This window comes from Sus scrofa, chromosome 6 (genome assembly GCF_054392235.1).
Source record: "Sus scrofa isolate SSC_HxYL_T2T_F1_AM1 chromosome 6, Sscrofa_HxYL_maternal_Yorkshire_Landrace_v2.0, whole genome shotgun sequence".
NCBI classification, from domain to species: Eukaryota; Metazoa; Chordata; class Mammalia; order Artiodactyla; family Suidae; genus Sus; species Sus scrofa.
Window position 1 is genome coordinate 82,277,768 of NC_139388.1, and position 22,577 is coordinate 82,300,344.

The 22,577-nt window shown below is 52.4% G+C and overlaps 1 protein-coding gene and 1 long non-coding RNA gene across 4 annotated transcripts in view; both read right to left on the reverse strand.

The window, feature by feature from the left end:
• CAPZB (capping actin protein of muscle Z-line subunit beta) overlaps nt 1-22,577 on the reverse strand; it is a 133,411-nt gene that overhangs the window by 46,365 nt on the left and 64,469 nt on the right.
• Nucleotides 7,506-21,010, reverse strand: LOC146402588 (uncharacterized). Its single transcript, XR_014807169.1, has 2 exons — nt 14,750-21,010; nt 7,506-9,922 (listed from the first exon to the last, which is right to left on the reverse strand). It is a non-coding gene; the product is annotated as an uncharacterized LOC146402588 (long non-coding RNA).

A 22,577-nucleotide genomic window follows, 5' to 3' on the forward strand; every position in this document is an offset into this window, starting at 1 on the left:
GGCCACGCCCCAGAGGGCAGGAACCATCAGGCCCCTCACCAACAGGACTGCCATCTGGCTCACAGGTGCCCATGGGCCCACAAGAAAGAGGGGGCCAAAGGGGAATAATGTGAACTAGGGCAGAGAGAGGAAAAAGCCCAGGAGGAAGAAGGTAGGAGAGAGGCGACTGCACGACGATCAAGTGCCTAAGGTGACACCTTAACAATCAGGAGGATAAAGATGAGGAGGATGTCCCAGCCAACACCCGGTGGGGCGTGCAGGCCTGTTCCCCAGAAACTCTCCCTGTATTGCCTCTTTTACTGAAGTCTCCAAATGGCCCTGCCTATAGATACGGTTACTGTCCTCTTTTCAAGAAGAAACTGGCCCCAAGTCACACAGCTACCAGCCAATGTCTAAGACAAGACATGTGAGATAAAGGACATTTTGGTTAAAAATTAAAAACAAAACGAAACAAAAAAACGCTTGCTGTCGCCCCCAAACTGAATGCCTTTCTACGATCTAACCCAACAGCTGATCACATGAAAAGAGATACAAATCAGAAGTTTCCGGCCACAAGTGAGGTTTGCGTTGGGGCTGCCATATGGTTCTACTTTGCCTCTTCCCCTTTGCCATTAGTTATTAATGTTGAAAAAAATTGTTCAACCAGAAAAAGAAACTTGAGATGAACCCTTAAAAAAAGCACAAAAGCCAGACCAGTTCAACTCCGTGGATAATCTTATCCACGGCGCCCTCATCTTTAAGAACCGCGCCCTAGTACCTCGGGTTTTTTGTTTTTTTTTTTTTAAATGGCCAAATGAACACATTCCATCTTTTGATCTGCCCGCTGGCGGAGAGCCCACCACCAGAGAGATAAGAATCGAAAACAGCCCCTGTTCTCTGGGTCACATACTCGGATGAGTAATGCTGCCGAAATCACGGCTGGGCAGAGGCCGGGCAGGCCCAGCCCCAGCGGCAGCAAACTACCATGATGGGGCGCTTCCTCCTGCCGGCCAGCAGAGGTCTCTGCTTACAATCTGTTCCTTTTACTTTTCCCAAGGCCCCAAACCTTCCCCTTTTTCTCTAATAAAAAGAAAACAATCTACTACAGAGTGACATTCTAGAAAACACCAACACAAGTACAAATCCTTGGTCTGCCATCTCCTGGTTGAGTGTAACCTTCCTAAACCTCAAAATGGGGCTCCCACACCTGCCAGTAGATCTGCTACAACAACAGATCTGAGCGCCCACCCCAGGGTGCCCTACTCTCACAGAGCAAACTCAAGCCCCTGAAAACAGACAAGGCACAAGGAGCCATCCTGAGCAGAAAGGGCTGGGCCGTGGACCTGATGGAGATGAGTGGGGGGGATGCAGGGATGCAGTGGTCTAGGGGCAGACAGAGGACCGGTGAGTGATGGGAGGGAGGAGCTGGCACAAAGGCCCTGTGGCAGGAGGCCCCTGGGTGAGTAAGAGGAAGAAAGAAGCATCTGTGGGCTGGAGAGGGCCCAGGTGAGGCTGGTGTGGGTCGTGGCCAGGTGGAACAGTGACTGTAGGTCACTTTAAATGTGATGGCAAGTCCTGGCACACAGTTTTTTGGTAAAAAAATTTTAAAAGCCTCCCTTCCACCTCCTCCCCAGCCTCCCAGGTATAAAGAAGGATGCACTCAAAGACCCATCTGTGAAACTGGGACCCAGCTCCAGAACCTATGGGAGATGAGAGGAGCCCCTCCTCTCTGAAACCCCCCCCCGCCCCCCGCTTAGGGTAGAGCAAACACAATTCCTCCTGCAACTGCCCAGCAGCAGCTTTGTTACCAGGATCTTAGCCTGTCACCCGAAACACTCTGGACCCTGATCTAATGCCACTACCCCCCCCCGTGGAGGCCCTGCAGTGGGGACTCCTCACCCCGTCCTGTAGAGCCACTTGGATGGCTTACCTGACAACGGAGGGGAGCCCAGCGGCCCCCACTCACCTCCAGGGACCTTTCACCCCCAGAGGCCTCAAAACATACCACGGGATCAGCATGTTCTGGAGTCCATCCTCTGGCTGGTGCCCTCCATGCCCCTTGCCCCGTGTGGACGAGGAACCCCAAGTGCAGGGAGGCTGCTCACACAGCGAGCAGGGGGTGCACGGAACTGGACTCTTAAGTTCCAGATCTGAGCTGGCAATTCTAAGGCACAGTCTCCACCGGGTTGACAAGGCGAGAGGGCGAGAAGGGAAGAGAATCGGGGGTGGGGTGGGCATGACACAGACTTGGGGTCTGCATGGCCCCTGACCTCCCCCACCCCCAGCACAGCCTCTACCCAGGGCAGCTGGCTCTCCTCCTGTTTCAGATCTGGCCTCTCTTAATCAAGCCATCGTTTGACTCAGAACAATATTCTTTAAGGACAAGTCAGACCATATTCTTCATCTGAAGCCAACAAACGGTAAGATGTGCTTTTAAGGAGAACATAGTTAAAGGCACATGTCAAGCGGAAGAAGCAATTCCACAATTTTGGAAACAATATTATAATGGAGTGAACTGTGCCCCTTCGATCCGGGACGCTGGTACAGGCACCACACCCAGCAGATGGGTCCTTGCCTGCAGAAGGCACACGCTGTCAGCGGGTTCTGGCTCTGAGGCCCTAACAGCCATGAGGTGTTAGGGCTAACGTTAGGAGATTGTTTCTGATCAACACGTGTTTTATTCTGCTTAGAAATCAATTCTTCACGAGCCTATAACAACAAAGCTGTCTCAAGAAACAATAAGCGCCCCCCTTCTCCCTTTCTTTTCTTAGGCAGGTGCCCCCAAACCACCCCAGAGATAAATAATAAACAAAGGCAAACTTCCTGGGCTGGGTTTCAGCCATTCATACTCCAAAGCTGTATCTTCTGGCAGCTTGCAGCCTGGAGTAAGAGGCCAGAAGGGCTTTCTAAAGGAAGGGTCAGGAAGGGGCAGAACAAAGAGAAGACAAATTGAAGGAGAAATTAAAATCACTACTTGTGAGTCACCGAGGGGCACACACAGGCTCCCATTGTCTACAGGTAACCCTACGCCCCCGCACCCCCAACACTTGAAATTAACCATTCCCTGGCCAGGAGCCAATGCGTCACCTGTGGTGGGCTCCTCTTAATTAAGGACTGGTCCCTGAGGAACAGGGCACAATACACAACCACCTTCAGGAAGCCACAGGCAGAAAACTCACCGGGTCTAGGTTATCTGGACTGGCTCCTGAGAGCCGCATGCAGACACCTGCTGCAGTGCCATGGCTTCCCCACGAGTTCCCCTTCCGCCCCTCCACCCAACATCCTGGACAGTCTCTCCACCAGGATCAATGCCACCTAGTGACCCCAGCTGTCCTTCTAGGTCCCCTCCTCTGCATGGCAAAGGCAGCCGCCCTGCCGCCCTGTACCAGGCTCAGTCCTAGGCCTACAGCTTGGGATGTGGTATCTTTTCTCAGGGCAGGGATGACATGTCTGGGCCAGCCTAACACTGGCCGGGCTTCCTAAATGTTGGGATGGTTCTGAACTGTGGAAAAGGAGGGCTGCTTGAGGCTGGTTTCTTATCTTTTGTAACCCATGTTTCTGTCAGTGGGAAGCTCCCCAAATGTTCCTCAGTGCTTCCCCTAGCAATGGACTGGCTAGGTGGTGGGAGCAGGGCAAGAGAGCCATGACCTGGGACAGCGTTGCAGCACTGTGACAGAGGGCTCGCCAGCCAAGGATGGAGACCCAAGTCTCTGCTCCCCACCCTGCTGGGACCCATGGGGCTGGCCCTGCCCCTCAGGCTCCGTGCAGGCCTCCAGCCTTCGCTGTGTGAGGAAGGCAAACATAGACAGAGCTGACACCTTCTTCCAGAGGGCCTGCAGGCCTGCTTTCTGGCTGTGGGGTTAAGCAAAGCATTACTGCATTGGCTGCATTCTTATAAAGCACCTCAAGTCCTTTGGGGAAAAAGATCAGGTAAAAAAAATACATAAAAACAACTCGTTTATATAAGGACCATAAGATGATCTTCCGGCAAAGACAATGTAAGTTCATGGGCAGGACAGAGGGTCCCTCTACTCGAGCATTATTAAAGTGATGATGTTAATGACAGCAGGTGTTTTAAGTGCCTGCTATGACGAGACCCTCTCCTAAGCCTGGAACACGCATCCTCATTTTATAATTGCGGCAACCCTGTGCAAAGCAGAGGTACTAACGTTATCCCAATTTATGCTAAATTATCATTATTTACAAGTGAGGACACTGCAGCACAGGCAGGCAAGTAACTTGGTGAAGGCACACAGTTGAGAGGTGGCAGATTTCAAGGAAACCCACACAATCCCACCCCAGAGCCAGAGCCCTCACACACCGAGCCAGCGCCACCTCCAGCATGCTGCCTGGCAGGTAAACCGCAGACAAAAATAGTTGTAAGGATCATCAACTGACTGGAGGCAGAAGTATTTAGCAAAAGCAGATTTTTGCAGGATTAGGTCAGCGCCCAAGGGCGAAGTGGGAAGACCTAACCACAGGGTCCTTCTGGCTGGGGACTCGGCTCAGGCCTGGCCTCGGCATTCACTGAAGGTGTGTAAAACCTTCCCTAAGGCTATGGACAGGCCACGCCCAGGTTCTGGTAGGGGACCTCTGATGACAAGGGGCCAAAAGCTACCTGATGGGAAGGGCGCTGGCTGCCGGCCAGGGCAAAGCCTGTGAAATGCAGAGACCACCCCCCTTCACCACACTGGGAGGGTCCTTTCGGCTACATTCACCCACGTGTCAAGGCGGAAATCACGTGTGTTCAGCTGCGCGGTAAGGGGACGGCAGGGAAAGACATGACAAAGAATCACAAAGCCAAGCAAATGTGGGTGACGGCAGCTCAGGAAGCGCCTCTGACCCGAAACCCCACGGGACACCCTGCAGTACAGAGGGCATCCTGATTCCAAGATGCGCAAGATGCCTGGGGTCAGCAGGCACAGGGTCTGCCTGCGGATCCACACGGGGTCCCCCTCACCCAGGGCCCCTTAGAGCCACCCGGGGGAGCCATGGGCCTCAGGAAGCAGCAGAGGCTCAGAGCCACGCGACCACTCAGTCACACGCCACAGCCCTGGCACTTGCAGCAGACATGCTCCCCAAACTCTCAGGATCACAAACTTCTAAACGACCCCGACAAGTCCAACAGTTTACCAGCATTCCAGTGACACTGCTGTCCCCTTTCAAGTGGGACTGTGTGTGCATGTGTGTGTGTGGGTGTGTGTGTGTCTGGGGGGCGCGGGGGCCAGCGGTGATGCACTGCGTTATATGAGGTATACCCAGAACAGCCCGTGGCTTTTTTTCCTCGCTCAGCACTGAAATCATTCTGGCTGGTTGACCACAACATTTCACACTGGATTCCTTCCACTGGATGGATGTCTCATCAAGGTTTTGTTTTAATTTCACTGAGTCACCAAGAGAAAATGACCAGGCAGGGACAAAGAAAATCTGTAATTCTTTCTACTGGGGAAGCAGTCGGCTCCACCCAGGAGCAATGGACACGCCCCCTTGACCAGTGTGTCTTCCAGAATCAAGTTCCTCCATCCCTTCCACCCCTCCACCCTGGCTCATTAGGAAGTAAAACAAGTTCTCCAGATAAAATCCACCTAAATATATGCAGGATTAAATACAGTGTCCCCACCCTCCAGGAGCTGAAGTCTGAGAGGAGAGAGACACAACGCAGCTCCAGTGTGCACTGAGCTTGGACCAGGGACGTACTGGAGCTTCGGAGGCAAGGGGGGTGGCCCAGGGCATCTCTGAGGGTAAGGGGCAGGGAGGCCAGAAGTCACAACATGCTAACATCCCAGCTCAGCTATAAAAACTGAGGAGGTCCTGCTGGGGCGCAGGGGGTTAGGCATCGACTGCAGCAGCTCAGGTTGCTGTGGAGGCCCGGGTTCAATCCCTGGCCTGGTGCAGTGGGTGAGAGGATCTAGAGTCGCTCCAGCTGTGGTACAGGTCACGGCTGTGGCTCGGATTCAATCTCTGGCCCAGGAACTTCCATATGCTGTGGGTGCAACCATAAAAATATAAAAACTGAAGCATGGGTGTGGCAGAGTAGGTCACAAAGCAGCTGGTCTGAGATGCAGGAAGAGTGCCTTCTGGTCTAAGGAGCACAGTCTGGAAGGCTGAACACCGATGGCCACACAACTCTGTAAAGATGCTGAAAAACCACTGTATACTTTTTTTTTTTTCTTTTTAAGGCCTCACCTGCAGCATATGGAAGTTCCCAGGTTAGGGGTCGAATCAGAGCTGCAGCCGCCAGCCTACACTACAGCTCACAGCAACACCAGATCCTTAACCCACTGAATGGGGCCAGGGATCGAACCCACATCCTCATGGATACTAGTTGGGTTCGTGACCCACTGAGCCGCAACAGGAACTCCAGCCCTGTATACTGTAAAAGGGTGAATTCTATAGTACATGAATTGCATCTACATAACCACAATTATACCACTATTGTTTTTAAAAAAGTGCATCAAGAGAATGTTCCAGGAGTTCCCGTCGTGGCACAGTGGTTAACGAATCCGACTAGGAACCATGGGGTTGCGGATTCGGTCCCTGCCCTTGCTCAGTGGGTTAAGGATCCGGCGTTGCCGCGAGCTGTGGTGTAGGTTGCAGACGCGGCTCGGATCCCGCGTTGCTGTGGCTCTGGCGTAGGCCGGTGGCTACAGCTCCGATTCGACCCCTAGCCTGGGAACCTCCATATGCCTCGGGAGCGGCCCAAGAAATAGCAACAATAACAACAACAACAAAAAAGACAAAAAAAAAAAGAGAATGTTCCAGCCAGAGAGCACAGGCCTATCCAGGGAATGATAAGTTCAATGCAAATGCAAAACAATTAACTGGGGTAAAAAGTACATAAGAATATGTTACCCGACCTGAGTTTAGGTTAATAAAAAGTAACCCCTGGCATCACGAACCAGGGGCAGGGTCCCCCATCTCTTCCCTCTCAGTTATATTTATCCAGCTACTGACCCTAACCACCCAAAGCTTTGCTACATCAGAACAAATTAGTGCAGCACACGGTAGGGGAAGCATCGCCAGCCTGGAACCCAGCGGCGGGTCTACGATGAAGTGGGGCCAGATCACGGGTCCTCAGTTTCCCCATCTCTAAAATGGACCAACTGAACAAGATGGGTTTTAGGGTTCCCCAAGGCAGAGAAGACTGCTTGGAGAGGTACTGGTGAAGAAGCGGGGCCTCAGGGTGGTAGAGTAAGAGGAGGTCTGGGCCCACCACTGCCTGTTTCATTCAAGTTTTGTGTACGATTTAATCTGAAGAGAGGGCTCCACTAATTTTTTTTCTTTTTTTCCGGCTGCACCTGTGACATGTAGAAGCTCCCAGGCCGGGGATCGAACCTGTGCCACAGGAGCGACCTGAGCCACTACCATGACAGTGCTGGATCCTTAACCACACAGGAACTCCTCCACTGATTTTTAAAATGTCTGAGAACCAGTGGGCACAGCGCTTCAGAGTGCAGGACTTGGTCTATTTACTTATTATCTCTATGGCCATCCAGGACATGGCTTTACGAGCTCACCGGACGTTCTTCCTAAAACAAAACACTTACTGAGCAAGGCGCTGTGTGAGACCCAAACTGACTAGGCCCTGGGCCTGCCTCCTGGGCCTCAGGACATGGACACACAAGGCACAACACGGAGAAGAGGGAGGAGGCTTGGGCTGTATGCGCTTCTCCCTCAATTCCAGCTCAAACGTGAAATTCTGAGAAAAGTTCTCTATTTGTAGAGTGCAAATGACTCCCTCTTCTCTCTTCCAGGAGTGACCTCCTGCCTCCCAGAGCCTCCCGCCTCGAATATACTCCCTACAGGGAAGCCCAGTTTTTCCTGTTTCCCATGGCACAGATCTTCAGCCACTTCAGTGTCCTCTTCACTGACCCGAGACTCCAGCACTGGCAGTTAGCATAGCACCTGCTAAAGCGGGTGTGATGGGCATGCATCAGAAACCCCAGTGTGGCCTCAACCCAGGCCCTCAGGGACACACAGCCACTCCTCACAGACCCAGCTCCTGGCCAGCTTCAAAGGTCGAGGGAAGCTGACTGAGCGAGCTGTGCTCTCCTTACGGGTTTCAAATCTGCTGCCCAAACCAGACACGTTCTAAGGGGGTGAGCCAGGCTCTCCTCAACCAGGACTGCTGCCTGCCAACCTGCCCAGGGCTTCCTGATGGTCCTGGATAGGAGCCCCCTGCCGCTTCTGGTCCTGGGAAGTGGACTGTCTCTCCAGCTCACTTGTAGGTCTCAGGTCTCTCATCGACCAGAGGGCAGGATCTAACTTAGATACTCCTCGGACCTCTTCGTGGAAGCTCTCTGAGCGTTTTATAAAACACCGCTCTCTGAGGCTCCCCAGCAACAGGATGCCACACAGTTCCCGACATGCAGGAGCCAGACAGACCTCCTACTAGAAAGTTCCATCAGGGCAAGATCAAGGAAGGGGTCTCTGTGCATTTGTGATGAATTATGTGTCTGGTTCAGTTGACAAGAAGCAGGTCCCTTCTCCCCTGGGGAGAGCTTCGCCTGCCGCTGACACACCCCGCCCACACCTGGGTCTGAGTCCTTCTTGGGCACCTCCCTGACCCTGCAGACGGCCCTATCGCCGGAGGACCAAGCTCGTCTGTTTGCTTCGCTCAGAGTGAAACTGACATGACCCTCTCTGGTCCCTCGTCCACCTAGAAGCCACAGCAGCACGGACCCCAGGGCCGGTGAGACACACCACGAGGTTAACAACAACGGAAAAATAACCAGAGAGGACCGTGAGCATAATTCCAAACAGACTTAAATTTCCTGTACATAGGCAGAATAAAAGCCAGAAGGAAAAAGCTTCCCCCAAACAAAAGCGGGGGGCTTTCAAGGAGACTTGCTGAGTGGCAAACATTTTGGAAAGATGGAATTTTAAACACAAACACCAAAGGGCAGAGCTTTGAGGCAGAAGAGCCACGCACGCAGCTGGGAGGCCCTTTAATTAGGGAAAGATTTGCAAAGCCTGCGGAGCATCGGCCAATCTCCCCGTGGTCTCCGGAATGGAAAGAATGTGGAAAGCAACGGGGCGATCAACAAGTTCCAATTTGCTTGACACTCTCACCAAGAAGGAAGCACGTGGTCTTGCCCCCTGCCACCTCTCAGTGCTCTCGGGGTCCCTTAAAGCAAAAGAAGAGGACCACCAGGCCTGGGAGCAGACAGGCTGGATTTTCTCCATGGTGCTTCTCACAGACAGTGCAGCACTCAGGAGAGCTCCTCTGTCAAGGTGTTTTAAGGCAAAAACACAATTCAAGGGAAAACTAAACACTCAGACCTCGGGACTACACCTTTCCATGTGCATGCATCACACAGCACTCTCACAGGTATTTCCAATAGACTTCAACACCCGGCATGTGGGCAGATGATCTGTCAACAAACAGAAAAATGACATCCCCCGCTCCATCCAGAGGGAAGGCTTGGACTCCCAAGGGACAGAAGCAGAAGCAGTGGTTTTTCCCCAAACAGCTGACACCCATGCTGATACTCTTCTTTTTGGGACATGGTGACGTTCAATGCAGCCCTGGGGCACTCCACATTGCAGGGTACCCTGTGTCCCCACAGTTACGAGAAGAGTCACCAAATCCCAAGTTCTAAGGGTAAGTAACAAGCATGGGGAACAAAGGCACAGACTCTGCCCCCCTCCTCCACCACTGGGAAGTCAAGAGTCTACTGGGTTCCCTCGGGGCAGCATCTGTGGGCACGTGACTGATGGGACGCAGGAAGTCCTGGGGCTCGTGGGATCAGACAAGGTAAAGGCAGCTGACGCTGGCAGCTCCACAGAGCCAGCAAGGCCACTGCTTCCCAGGAAAGGAGCAATCCAGGAAAAAGGCACATTTCCCAGCTCTAATCTTTTTTTTTTTTTTTTTGTCTTTTTGCCTTTTCTAGGGCCGCTCCCACGGCATGTGGAGGTTCCCAGGCTAGGGGTCGAATTGGAGCTATAGCCGCCGGCCTACACCAGAGCCACAGCAACGCGGGATCCAAGCCACATGTGTGACCTATACCACAGCTCATGGCAACACCGGATCCATAACCCACTGAGCAAGGCCAGGGATTGAACCTGCAACCTCATAGTTCCTAGTAGGATTTGCTAACCACTGCGCTACGACGGGAACTCCCCCAGCTCTAATCTTGAAATTACAGATAGTCAACTGATCTCTGTCCCTGCTCTTATCCACCTAGAAAGTCTGAGTAGCAACCCACAGCTGAGCCCCACAAACCTGGAGTGTGTGCCCATCACCTGCTTTTTGGCAGGGACCCAGGAGGCCCGAGCCAGTGCCCACAGCTCACTAGGCACCAGTGCAACAGGCTGGAACTGGGACGGAAACACACTGTCCCTGTTCAGTCTCGGCCCGGCTGGCTCTCTTCCTGCCACCCATTAGGCTGTGTCTCGGGCTTCACCGACTCCAAGAAGCTTTCTCTGAAATCCACCCACCCCAGGTGGGCTTGGTGCCCCTTGGTGGTGCTTCGGCAGAATTCTGTGCTCCTCTCCATGAGAATCCTTGTAGTGCATCCACCTGGGTGTCTGTCTTCCCCCGTGACTACCTGCTCTTTAAGGACACAATTTTCTTTTTTAATTAAGTACATTTTATTGGCATATAGTTGACTTAGTTGTGTTAGTTTCAGGTGTACAGCAAAGTAAATCAGTTATACATATACATACCTCCGTTCCTTTTCGGATTCTTTTCCCATATAGATTATTACACCGTATTGAGTAATTTCCCTGTGCTTTACAGGAGGTCCCTATTACCTCTCTAGTTTATATACAGTAATATGCGTATGTCAATCTCAACCCCCTAATGGATCCCTCCCATTCCATGTTTTCCCTTTGGTAACCATAAATTTGGTTTTAAAATCTTTGAGTCTGTTTCTGTTTGTAAGTTCTTTTGTATCACTTTTTTTTTTTTTTTTGTCTTTTTAGGGCCACACCTAGGGATATGGAGGTTCCCAGGCTGGGGGTCGAATCGGAACTGCAGCTGCCGGTCTACACCACAGCCACACGGGACCCAAGCCACCATCTGTGACCTACACCACAGCTCATGGCAATGCCAGATCCTTAACCCGCTGAGCAAGGCCAGGGTTCGAATCTGCATCCTCATGGATGGTAGTCAGGTTCATTTCTGCTGAGCCACAACGGGAACTCCGTGTATTGTTTTGTTAGATTCCACATATTAGCCATCTCACTATAGACACAAACCTTATCGCACTTACCACTCTGACCCGGGGCTTCAGCTCAGGCTTCAGCACGCAGTAGGGGTTTGAGCAAGCCTTCCCTGAGTGTCCCTTATGTGCCACCCACAGGGGACACAAAGGTGAACACAGCAGACAAGGTCCCCGCCCTCAGAGAGCTGAGGGGGCAGTGAGAAGTCACATAATTAAGCAACCATAACTGAGAGTAAAAGTGCCGAGGAGGGAGGGGTGGGGGAGTGAGGCCCAAGCCGGTCTGGAAGATGAGCAGGGTGGGCTTGGTGATGTCCGCCACCCAAAGGGGCACATCGAAGCCCCAACCGGACAGGGCACGGGGCCTGCGGGAAGCCCTATGGCAGGTCAGTTTGGCTGGAGCACAAGGGCCTTGAGGGAGGCAGGAGGGGTGGACGGGGCCAGATCGAGAGTTCTCAAACCCAGAGTGTTGTCTGGCCTTGACCCCGCTGACAGTCTGGAGTCCCGAGGGCCAAGGAGGGTCATGATCAGCACTGCCTGTGGGATGGTGCTCTGGCCACAGAGATCGAGCTGGGGCAGGTGGAGGATGACAGGTAGGGAGCGCCATCCAGGGATCAAGGGTGGGGCAACAGCAAAAGCGTTCACTGCCCTGCTCTATAATGAGGCCAAACACACCTTGACCTTGCTGGGGTGGGCAGCTCTCTTTAAAAGTGACCGTTCTGGGCACAGGGAACTAAGTCTCCACCGGCATCCAACAGCCTGGCTGCACCCAGTGCCGCGAGGGCCCGCCTCCCTCCTGGACTCTCTTGCTGTCACGTGCCCTGCTCATTAACGCCTTTGCGGTCAAGACACGAGGAGTCACAGTGGTGAGACTGAGATGTGAGCGCACCTCCCGGGCCCCTCCTGGCCGAGCTGGGCAACAGCACCGCCTTTCAGAACCTGACCAAGAAGCATCCACCCACTGACCTGGCCCAATAGGAAAACCAGGCCACCTCCGACAAGGGCACACCCCTCCCTAGAAGGACAGCTGAACGGTGATGGGAAAGGCCGAGAACCCAAGCTGGCCCCATGGCTGAATTTCTCCCCCACTCACCGCCTGCTGTCATCAAGGCCCCTAAGGAGCTCTGGCCAGCGCCTTCTCCTCTGACACTGATGCTCGCCCGCGCCCAGCGCTGCCCCAGGCCCCGACCCACACCACTAGTCCTCACAACTGCCCTCTCTGAGAACGAGGCCATTCGTCATTCTCTTCCTTGTGCCAACAAGGAAACCGAGGCACAGAGACCTGAAGCAGCCTACTTGAGGTCACTATGATATTCAGGGTACACCCAGACGCTGCTACCTCGACTCCAGTGATTTCCCAGACTCCAGGTGAACCACTGCCTTGCCGTGTACTGCCACCTGCCAGGGCCACCAGCCCCGAGGACGAGGGGCTTCGGTCTCCTGAGTTACATCTTCAAGAAGGCATCTTGTCTCCCTGCGTCTCTCTGCCTCAGACGACACAGCTCAGCAAGTGTGACAGGCCCACCCCTGCCCTTCTCAGAGTCAGGGGGTGGGCAGGTTTACTGGATCATGAGCCAGCATTTATTCAGCATCGACCATGGGGCCGGGCGCTGCGGGGTTGGGGTTACAGATGAGCATGATCACATCACAGGTGCTTCCGAGCCCGAGGGCCTTTGGTGAAAATAGCACAAAACGACGGCATAAAATTAACAGGAAGGACTGTAAGCCAATCCTGCTGAGCGACCCAACCTGGAGATGTGGTTTCCCTAACACATGGTGCTGAGAAGTAGGAAACTCAATGACACAGGCAGGAAAGGGCTGGGGGAGAAGTAGTAAGCGAGCAGCCCTAACGTGCCGGATGCACAGCCCTGCTCCCAACTTGATTCAACACACAGGCAGAGGGAGAAATCCAGTCGCGTGAAGGATAATCGTTTCCAGCCTGGGGCAAATCTCCTAAAGGGTTTTGTTCTGAACCAAGAGTGTTATTTTAGCTTCCAGTCAACAGTAATTAAGTGTGCCTGTGCATTCCAGAAAGAGGGGAGAGGGAGATTAACCGTAATTAAATCTCCTCTGTATCTGGCGTCGAATCGCTCCTCTGAGTAGCCCGCTGTCAGGTACTTGCTCCAAAGCCTCCATCTGACACGGCTCCCACCGACCACCTCCTTCTGCCGCGTCAATTCTGGCTGAAGCGTGAAGGTTTCAATCACACAGAAGGTAACAGGCCCACTAGGACCTGAAGTCTGGGGTTTCACAAGTGCCATTCACGCCTCTTCTCCTGCACCCCAAACATCTCAAGTTAGGTCGGCAATCATGTGCAAAGGGGGGCCACGGGGCTGGGCGGCCCCTTCCTGAGGCCTCTCGCAGGCAGGTTCCGTGCACCATATGACTGACAGGGTCTCTAATGAACCTTAATTGTGAGTGTGACAGGCCCGGGAAGGCAGCAACAGATGTGGCAAAGGGGCAACTGCAAACCGTCCAACTAATGAATCCAAAGTGTCTGGCCTGATGAGGGCCACTGACCCAAAAGAGGAGGAGGGCGGAGTCACCCCTCACCTCTGCACCCTTTCTAAGCCCCGACTCCTTTACACGAGCCACGGGAGGCCCCCAGCTCCAAGCCCCCCCGCCCCCCCAAAAAGAACAGGGACGGCCGCGCCACTGGGTGGTGGTCCAGCCGCAGTCTGGACCTGGGGATGACGTGAGCGTTACCAGACACTTCCGTCTTCATCAGCATTTTGGCCCAACAGGGTGCCCTTTCAACGTGGGAAGGGGGAAGAGAGACCCTATGAAGACTGAACGGCTCCTTGCTGGTGCAATTATCGTGATGATATCTGCCTTCAGAGCTGGCCGCCCACTGCTGACCTGCAGTAACGAGGAAAATGCTGTTCCTGGAGAAGCTGTGTGCACAGACAGCAGGCAGAAGAGCAGGCATCTGAGTCAGATGGGCCTGGTGGGGACCTGACCCTGACGCTGGAAAACGGGACTATACAAAAGGAAACTTGTGGTCTTAGAACAGTCTCTGGCATCTGACAGTTACCAATTAAAGCCAAGGGACCAGCAGGGTTTTTATGCGTTTGCGCAACGACCACATCGCATTTGTGTAAGTCTTATGTGACCTCAGAACCTCGTGCAGGCCCTCTAAGCCGCTTACTATGCTGAAGCTTTACATACACAATCTCTGGTTCTCAAGGTCAAGGTCACCATGTCCATCTCCTAGACGAGGAAGCTGAGGCTCAGAGGGCACATGGCTAAGATGTGATGAAGGTGGGAGCAGAGTTTGGCTGGGCTTTCAGACTGCAAGGCACTCAAGTGAATCACATCCCATTGCTCCCAGGCAGACATTGCGGCCATCCAATCTCAGACTAAAAGCTGCTCTAAAAACACCTAAGCAGAGTTCCCACTGAGGCTCAGTGGGTTAAGAACCTGACTAGTATCCATGAGGATGTGGGTTTGACCCCTGGCCTTGCTCAATGGGTTAAAGGATCTGGCATTGCTGCAAGGTGCAACATAGATCTGGATGCAGCTTAGATCTGGCATTGCTGTGGCTGTGGCATTGGCCGGCGGCTATGGCTCCAATTCAACCCCTAGCCTAGTCGATGTGGCCCTACAATTGCTAAATAAATAAATACATACATACATACATAAAAAACACCTAAGAATTTTACAGAACCATGATCTCTAAGTATATGAAAATAGGCTGCTTTAATATGGAAAAAAGGGGGGCAGGGGAATTACACTGAGGGCAGACCAAAGGAACCATAAAATAACCAATCTGCTTCCAAAGAATGTCCAAAGCAACCAAGCACTCTGCTTCCAGCCCACCCCGAGCTTCCACTCCTTGGCTGGTGGCACCCGCATCCAGAGTATGAACCGGTGGTAGCAGGTGAGGTGCTAAAACAGCCTCCCCATCACGAGCAGCAGACTCAGGAGAGGCCCATGATGGGACAAAAGCCATCGAATAGAGGACCACTGCTGGCTGGTGACAAGACCCTCAGAGCTGGACTTGGAGGTTTTCAAGCTGGGGACAGCGTGCCGGGGGTTATGCTGGCAGCGTGGAGGAGGGGAAAGATTCAGAGATGTGGGTACAAGGCGAGGACAAGAGCTGAGTGGTCTGGATGAGGTGCGCGTGCAGGCTGAGAAAGCAGGCACTGGCTAACAGAGAGGGATCCTGGGGCTCCGGGACAGGTGGGTACCTGGGTGGCACCCTGGCCGGCTGGAGGGAGGGCCATGAGGTCAAAGGACCTGGGAGGCAACGTTGGCCAGCTTGTCTCTGAACACTGACATCAATCTTCAAACCCCTCTCTACCTTGTCAGACCATCCACCTTTGTTTAGCGTTCCTGCCCCCGGGCTTCTAAAGAGCTCTGAATGATGACTGGTGCAGCTACGTAGCCAGGGAACGAAGCAGGGAGACGGGACAGTCGCTGAGAGAGCCAGCAAGAGGGGAAGAGACCCCCGCCATCCAGGGAGCCCACCCCTCCGCCAGGTCAGACCAGAAGCATGTTACTAGGTTACCACCATCTCTGCAAATGACAAACATCGTTACTCGTCATGAAACCAGTCAGCCGGTATGACTCTGGCCTCCTCCACTTGCTATGGCGTTGAGGGCAGTGGTGTTTCCCAGCTTTTGCTGCGGGATCCCAACCTGGGAGTTCAGGGAAGGTGGATGGTTTCCATGTCCATCTAAAACCTCAGTGGCGGGGGGTGTTGTGTCCTCCCTTTCAGGTTAGATAAACCAAGTCCTTACAACTGTGTGCCGGGTTATCACACAGATACACAGACACACACACACATATCCGCGAATGTCAGGAATGGGACTGTGTTCACCTATGAAAACACAGGAAGAAGGCTGCCTGGAATGGCCGGGCACAGCCCCTAGGCAGACAGAACCCAGGAGTTAGCAAACAGGTCCCAGGAAACCAGCTAAGGTAATAAAAGCACAGGTTGCATTTTTAAAGCACCTGTCCCACAAGCACTTGCTAGCACTTTAAATACATTCCAAATCCCACAACGCCTCGGGCGGAGATGCAGCTTTCTTAATCCTGATCTGTACAGCAGAGGCAGCTCTGGGAGGTGAGGCAGCCTGCCTGACGTCTCAAAGCTGGAGGGCGAGGGAGACCGACTGGGGATTGCCCTGGCCCCCGAGAGTTACCACCGGGGCAGGTTAGGTGGTCACAGACCGGAAGAGAAAGCAATGCCTCTTCTGCCAGCAAAAAGGGACCCCAAAAGTAGTGACATCAACATTGGGGTATCCACGGTGATGTTCCTTTAGTTCTAGGCAACAGAACTCAGATCCTAAGACTGAGACCATCTGGCCTTCACTTCACAGAGGAGGCTGGGGGGGCCTGGAGAGACTTGCTGGTCACAGAGCAAGAAGGGGCACCAAAAGCCACAACCCAGGCTTCCCGACTTGCAGTAAGACTTGCTTAATGGACTGAATGTGTTTTCCCTCCTACTGAAGGAGTTAGTTCTCTATTCAAAAATCCAAAAACAAAACCAAGAAAAGCTATGTTTCTTTCTATGCTATTTTACCAAACAGTTATAAAAATTTAAACATCACACTTAGAGCCATTGCCCAAAAGAATCTGATGTGTAGGCTATGAACCTTTCCAGGAAACCAAGATTTTCCAAAGTGGATTGCAAAAAAGTGACTTGGAGAAATGCTGGGCTAGAGGAAAACGGGTTCTTTTTTCTTTTTTTAACTGCAGGACTTCTCAGAGCCTTTAATACGACAGTCTTAAAGGATGGGGAAGCTCCCAGAAGATATAATTACGGTGCTCTATGTGCCCCCAACTGCTTGCCATCTTTATTTCCCTAGAGACGCAAAAGGTGAGCTGACCGATTTCACGAAAGTCAGGAAAGTGTAGGCTGCATTGAGGAGGAAACCCAATCCCACTGAATGAGCCGAAACACGGGTCATGAGTGAAGGAGACCTCCCCAGCCATCCTCTCTTGTTTCATCCGCACTTCTCTGACCAACAAGGACAAAAGGTTTGTGTACTGGGCCAGGGCCCGAGGGCACCGCGTCCTCTGTGCACCTCACTCCGTTTCCACACGGTCTTCCTACTTTTCTTACTGGAGGAGCCCCTGGCATCAGACTGCCTGGGTTCAAGGCTCGGCTCCTCCACTACCTCCTGGTGATCTTGGATGAGCTGCCGAAAGCCCTGTTCCTCTGCCTAGTGGGGACGATGACAGCCACAATCTCAGGTGTTGGCTGAAGATTTAAGATAGGTTCTTTGCCAGAAGCTGCAACATATTTTTTGGTTGGTTCTCTGCTGTTTAATTTTATTTTTTTTTTAATTAAATTTGCATATATCAAAGCCATCACAGTGGCATTAGCTTCTTTGCCTCCCCCGCCTCTGGGTTTTTGATGTTTTCCCTCTGGGTCTTTCCTGTTCGTTTAATATAAGTTCCTTCGTCCACGAGGAGTATGACGAGTACGTGCTGTGCAACAGACATTTAGTCTGTTTTCCTTCAAAATTATTAGCTGCTTCAGCAATTTTACTGAGAATCCATTCTCTTCTCACAGTGAACTATGACTCTCGCCGGTAACACATGCTAAGCTCTCACAGCACGGGGCCTCGTTCCGAGCTGTCAGACTGGGTCCACTCTGCCCTGGCTTCAGAGCTCCGCAGGGTCTTCATGCACGGCCCTCCCGCCTCGTGGGAAGCCTATTCCCAGGGGGCAGTCGTTCTGCCAATACAGTTGGGATTGCACCCTCCCAGCCCCTGGTGCTGTCTGCATTCTAACCAGTTTGTGCTGGCGTGCATGTGTGCGGATTTTGGTACATTCGATTCAAAAGCAGTCAGTGTACTGACCATCCCTTTATTCCTGCAGGGCAAGAACTTGCTTTTCCTAAAAGTTTTAGATTTGCTTTATTAAATGAAAGAAGACATAGTGACATACTGCTTGTGCCTGGGCGGGATGCTTTGTTAAGGAAAGAGAGAGTGTGAGTGTGTGTGTGTGTGTGTGCTGGGGGTGGGGGGAAGTCAGCTGAAGAAGTCACCACCTCTGTACAGCTGCTCTGATTGAGCCCACTGGTCCCAACAGCCAGGGCGGGCAGAATCAGGCAGCAGTTTCTTTGCTCGTAAAACTTGGAAGGCGTGTCGTACCAGAAGAGGAAAAGAAAAAATTTAAAGGTCTTTTTTCTAAATTACTTACAAGTTCCATTGTAACTACCCTGCCCTCATCACAAATTTCCTTTATAGCTGCGACTCGGAAGATGGTATGGCCTTGGCAGACCACAGGAGAAAATGGCACACTGTCCTGTTTTCATTTGTAAAACCAGTGACTTGATGGACAATGTGCTGGAGTCAACAGCTGGGTCCAACTCTCCCCCCAGTCACGTATCAGGTAGGGGACTTGCAGGCTCTGGGCTATTCAGTTTCCTCTGTGAAGGGGGATCCTCCCACTCTCTTTTCACAGTGGCTGGGAAGATTAAAGAAGTAATGGATGAAATGTATGAATAATGAGGCTCATATATAATACTATTTGCTCCTGACGTTTGATGGATCTCCACTAAAGCTGTTTATTTTCCTGTGTCACTCACTGAGAAAAGTTTGATGAAGAATGAAAAGAGAGTCAAATTCTAAATCTGAGACCAAACAAAAAATAATTTCTATTGGAACTTTATGAAAAATAACAGAAGCTTACTACTGAATCGCTGCCACTAAAGGGGATGGGAGACAACTAACTTCAAATTACTTAGCTCTGGAGAATGTCAAGCCCACAGACAAAGTGGGTAATCCATGGCGACTGCTCGAGAATGGTCAGGAGCAGCGGACATATCATTACAGTTTCCTGGAGCAAAGTCTCCCTTGCTCTCCAAGGAGCACGCACACACCAAAGAAAGCAAATGACTGGGTACTTTTCTCCTCCATTCATTTGGTTTCAAGTTTTTATCGTCCGGATGGCACGTTCAGGAGGCACTTCATTTGGATCAATGAGGGGCTACTGCTCCGCATGTAACAGAATGCAGCAGAATTTCAAATAATTTCTGGCCACAGCCATGGGTGGGGGCTCCCCTGGAAGCCCCATTTCCTCTTTCTAAGCAATCATGTCATTTCTAATTTAGAAGAGCTGCCCAGCTGCCACCTTGACATAAATCACCATTAGGTGGCGGAGTCCTCGCTTCAACAACACGCTGGGGTCGCAAAAGGCCACCTCCCTCTGGAGAGGAGCCCTGGGTGGGGAACAGAGGGCCGCCAGCACCTCGAGTCCCGGGTCCACTGTCTCACTCCGCCTGGCTCTAGCCACTGCAGCTGCAGTCCATTCAAAGAGCAAAACGCCTGCATGAAAAGGCTCACCACAACTTTCCAAGGAATGGAGTTCATTAAAATCCTGCCGGAGGCCCTTGGCTGAAATGCTTTTTCCCCTTGTAAAACAGGAACTGCAGCACCGTCTCCTATAGGAAAGCTCGGGATAAGCTCAGAAACATCAGTACGACAGACCGTGCAGGGATCCCTGCATAATTACCGATTATTCCATCCATTCCTCTAGGCCGGCTCAAGACACCCTTCGGCCTAGGGCCCCAAAACCAACCCAAGAGTGGAGGCCGAGGGTCCCCACCTCTAACAGAAACCCACAGGGAACTGGCCCAGGTCCCAGCGAACCAATGGGGTCCAGCACAGGCACCCCCGCGCCAGGCGGGGCAACAGAGCCCCCTGCCCTCAGCTCCAGAGGGCTGTCAGCAGGGAAACTAGATGCTGTGAGGAGGCCCCATCCCAAACCCAGCTGAGCATCTCCAGACAAGGACCCAGAGCACCAGCGGGGCGGGGGGGGGGGGGGGGGGGGGCTCCTTCCCGGGGCAGCAGCTTGACTTAAGGCTGAAGGTGCAGAAAGCATGGTTTTTATGTTAAAACATCTTGCATGTGGGCACGCTGTGAAGTGCAAGGCAACATTCTGCAAAGACAAAACATAAAATTTCCACTAGAGGCAGGCACTTTTCGCTTTGCTCTCAAAACTCCAAAGATACGTATTTGCTCTCCTCAGGAATACTTTGGGAAAAGAATCTGAGAAACACTAAGAGGCCGGGTGAAGGGCGGCCAGCAAGGAGGCAGGAGACAGCTAAACCGCCACTTCGACTCAAAAGTAAAGACAAATAACCAGGCCTGCTGTGATCTGGAAGAGAACAACAGTGTGCAGAGCTGGCACGGCCGAGCCTTCGTCTTCCTTGCCTGAGCTCCCCACTGAGCCCCAGCTCTGTGGAGTGAGGCTTCCGCTGTGCACCCCGGCATGGCCCCCAGGACGGTGTCTGGCACACAGCAAGGGTAAACACTCAGAGGAAGAGTAACTCAGGTTTGCCAGTCTCGACAGTCGTCCTCAGAGCTGATGATGGTCTAGACCAAAGGGCTGAGAGAATCCAGCCCGGTCACTCTGGACACGGACCAAGCTGCAGGGTCCCTGCATTTGCTTCCCGCAGGAGCCAAGGCTGCCTCCTCCTGGGCTGAGCGCTGGAGGTGCTCAGTAAATGCTGACGGAATCCACCAGCTTTTCACCTCCTCAGGCTAACGTCTCTTTAGAAAGAAGACACTGTAAAATTGTCTCTGAAATAAAGGAGGAAAACATGCTGGTCCGAGACGGTTTTAAATGGTGATGATAAAGGGAAAACAAGGCATGGTCCCTCCTGAACACAGACGAAGCAGATCGTTTCTGGCGATAAGGTCCCCAAGGACAGTGGCGACGTCTGGGTTCCAGGGCCAGCACACCTCATCCCCTGGGGACAGGCGTGAGTGTGATGCTTTACTCCACACAGCTATCCCCAGGGAAAGCACTGCCAGATTTCAGGGGTGCAACTATCGGAGACTGAAAACTCCCGATGCTTAGCAGAAATGACTGTCAAAACATTAGCCTTTATCTCAACCACGAAGGCGTGTGAGCTTGGCTCCACCAGCCACGTCACGGAGAGCAAGGCCTTGGCCTCGCAAGCCGGAGGTCTCCACGCGCTGGTTCAGGGCCCCAGCCAAGGAGCCTGTGCTCTCCAGCCTTCTCATCGGTCCGCGGCAACCTCCCTGCAGACCTCGCACTACCTACAGGTGGACAATTTCTGCCAGCTGTTCAAAGTATAGGTACTGCTGAGGCTGGCCCTTTCTATTTCTGGAGGGCAACGCTGGCTGCTAAAAAGAAATATGCTGAAATGAAAACCGATCAGGTTCTCAACTCCCTGGTCAGAGGGCCTCGGGATGGGTCTTCCACCGCTAACTCACAGGCCGGGTGCCACAGCCTGGTGTGCTCCCAGCTCTGAAGCCTCCCCCTCGCTTGAGTAAAGTCGGGGACACCCACCGAGTCTGACCTCAGGGTGACTCTAAGCAAAGGAAGGAGAAGAAATTTAAAGATGAAGTGATCGATGTTTGCAAGTGAAGTTTTTTCGGCCTGGTTAAACGGATTTAGGGCTATTTTTGGTTTGTTCTTAAAAAGGCAAAGGACGGATGGCCTGCTGGGTGCCAATCTGCAGAAACAAACTCCTTCCTCAGCTCAGGGCTCAAAATACACCTCAGCTGAGACGTTTCAGCTCTTGCTGCCAGTGTGTAGAGTAAAGCCATAGAAGGTCAATGTTTAGAAGCCAAGGGAGCATCTTAACATCACATGATTCTTGGCCCACATGGACCTGCAGGTATTTCTGAAACAGCTTAACAACGGATTTCAGCTGGCTTCACTCCAGTACAATGGGATTAATATGTAATAAAATGATGTCCTGGCCATCCGCAAAGGCAGATCATTCCCCGCCAATCAGAGCACGCGTCATAGTCGCAAGGCAGCAAGAGCTCTGATGGTGGGAAGAAAAAAGAAAACCAATGTGGCTTGATAAACTGGGCTGCCTCGGCCTCTACCTGCCAAGCATACACCACACTTTAGTTCTACGCTGTCATCGGACCGCTGGTGGATGGATAAACTCCCCCAAGCCTCTGGCTCCCACATCTATGCGAGGCCACTCCCTTCACAGGGAAGGACGGCAAATCCTAACATTCTCGTCAGTCTTAGAACTGGAGGCTTTTCTTGAAAATCACCACCTCCCGCCCAGCATGACCTAAGGCAGGTGAGTGCAGGGGGGATATGACTGCATGTGCTCGGGGCCAGCGCACTAGCTGCTTTGAAAACGGCTAAGGGACCCCTGATTACAAAAAGCAAAGGCCCGGATGCCCTGCTTCTCCACGAACCCATAACGTGGGGTGTCTTCTAAAATAGCAGCTTTGGGGAAAAACTAAAAACTACAAATGAACTTCAGAGCCACAGCAGTACACTCGGCCTGGACCGAATCTTAGGAGAATAAAAGATTTCTGCAAATCCCGTTTAAATAAAAAACAAACAAAAAACAAAAACAGAACCAAACAAAAACCTGTCGTCCCCGGGGAAAACGAAGAAAAACAGCAGGACATGAAAGAAAAACATTCAAAGAAGTAATTTTCAGAACTACAAAACCAGCACAAATGCTCCGGGTAG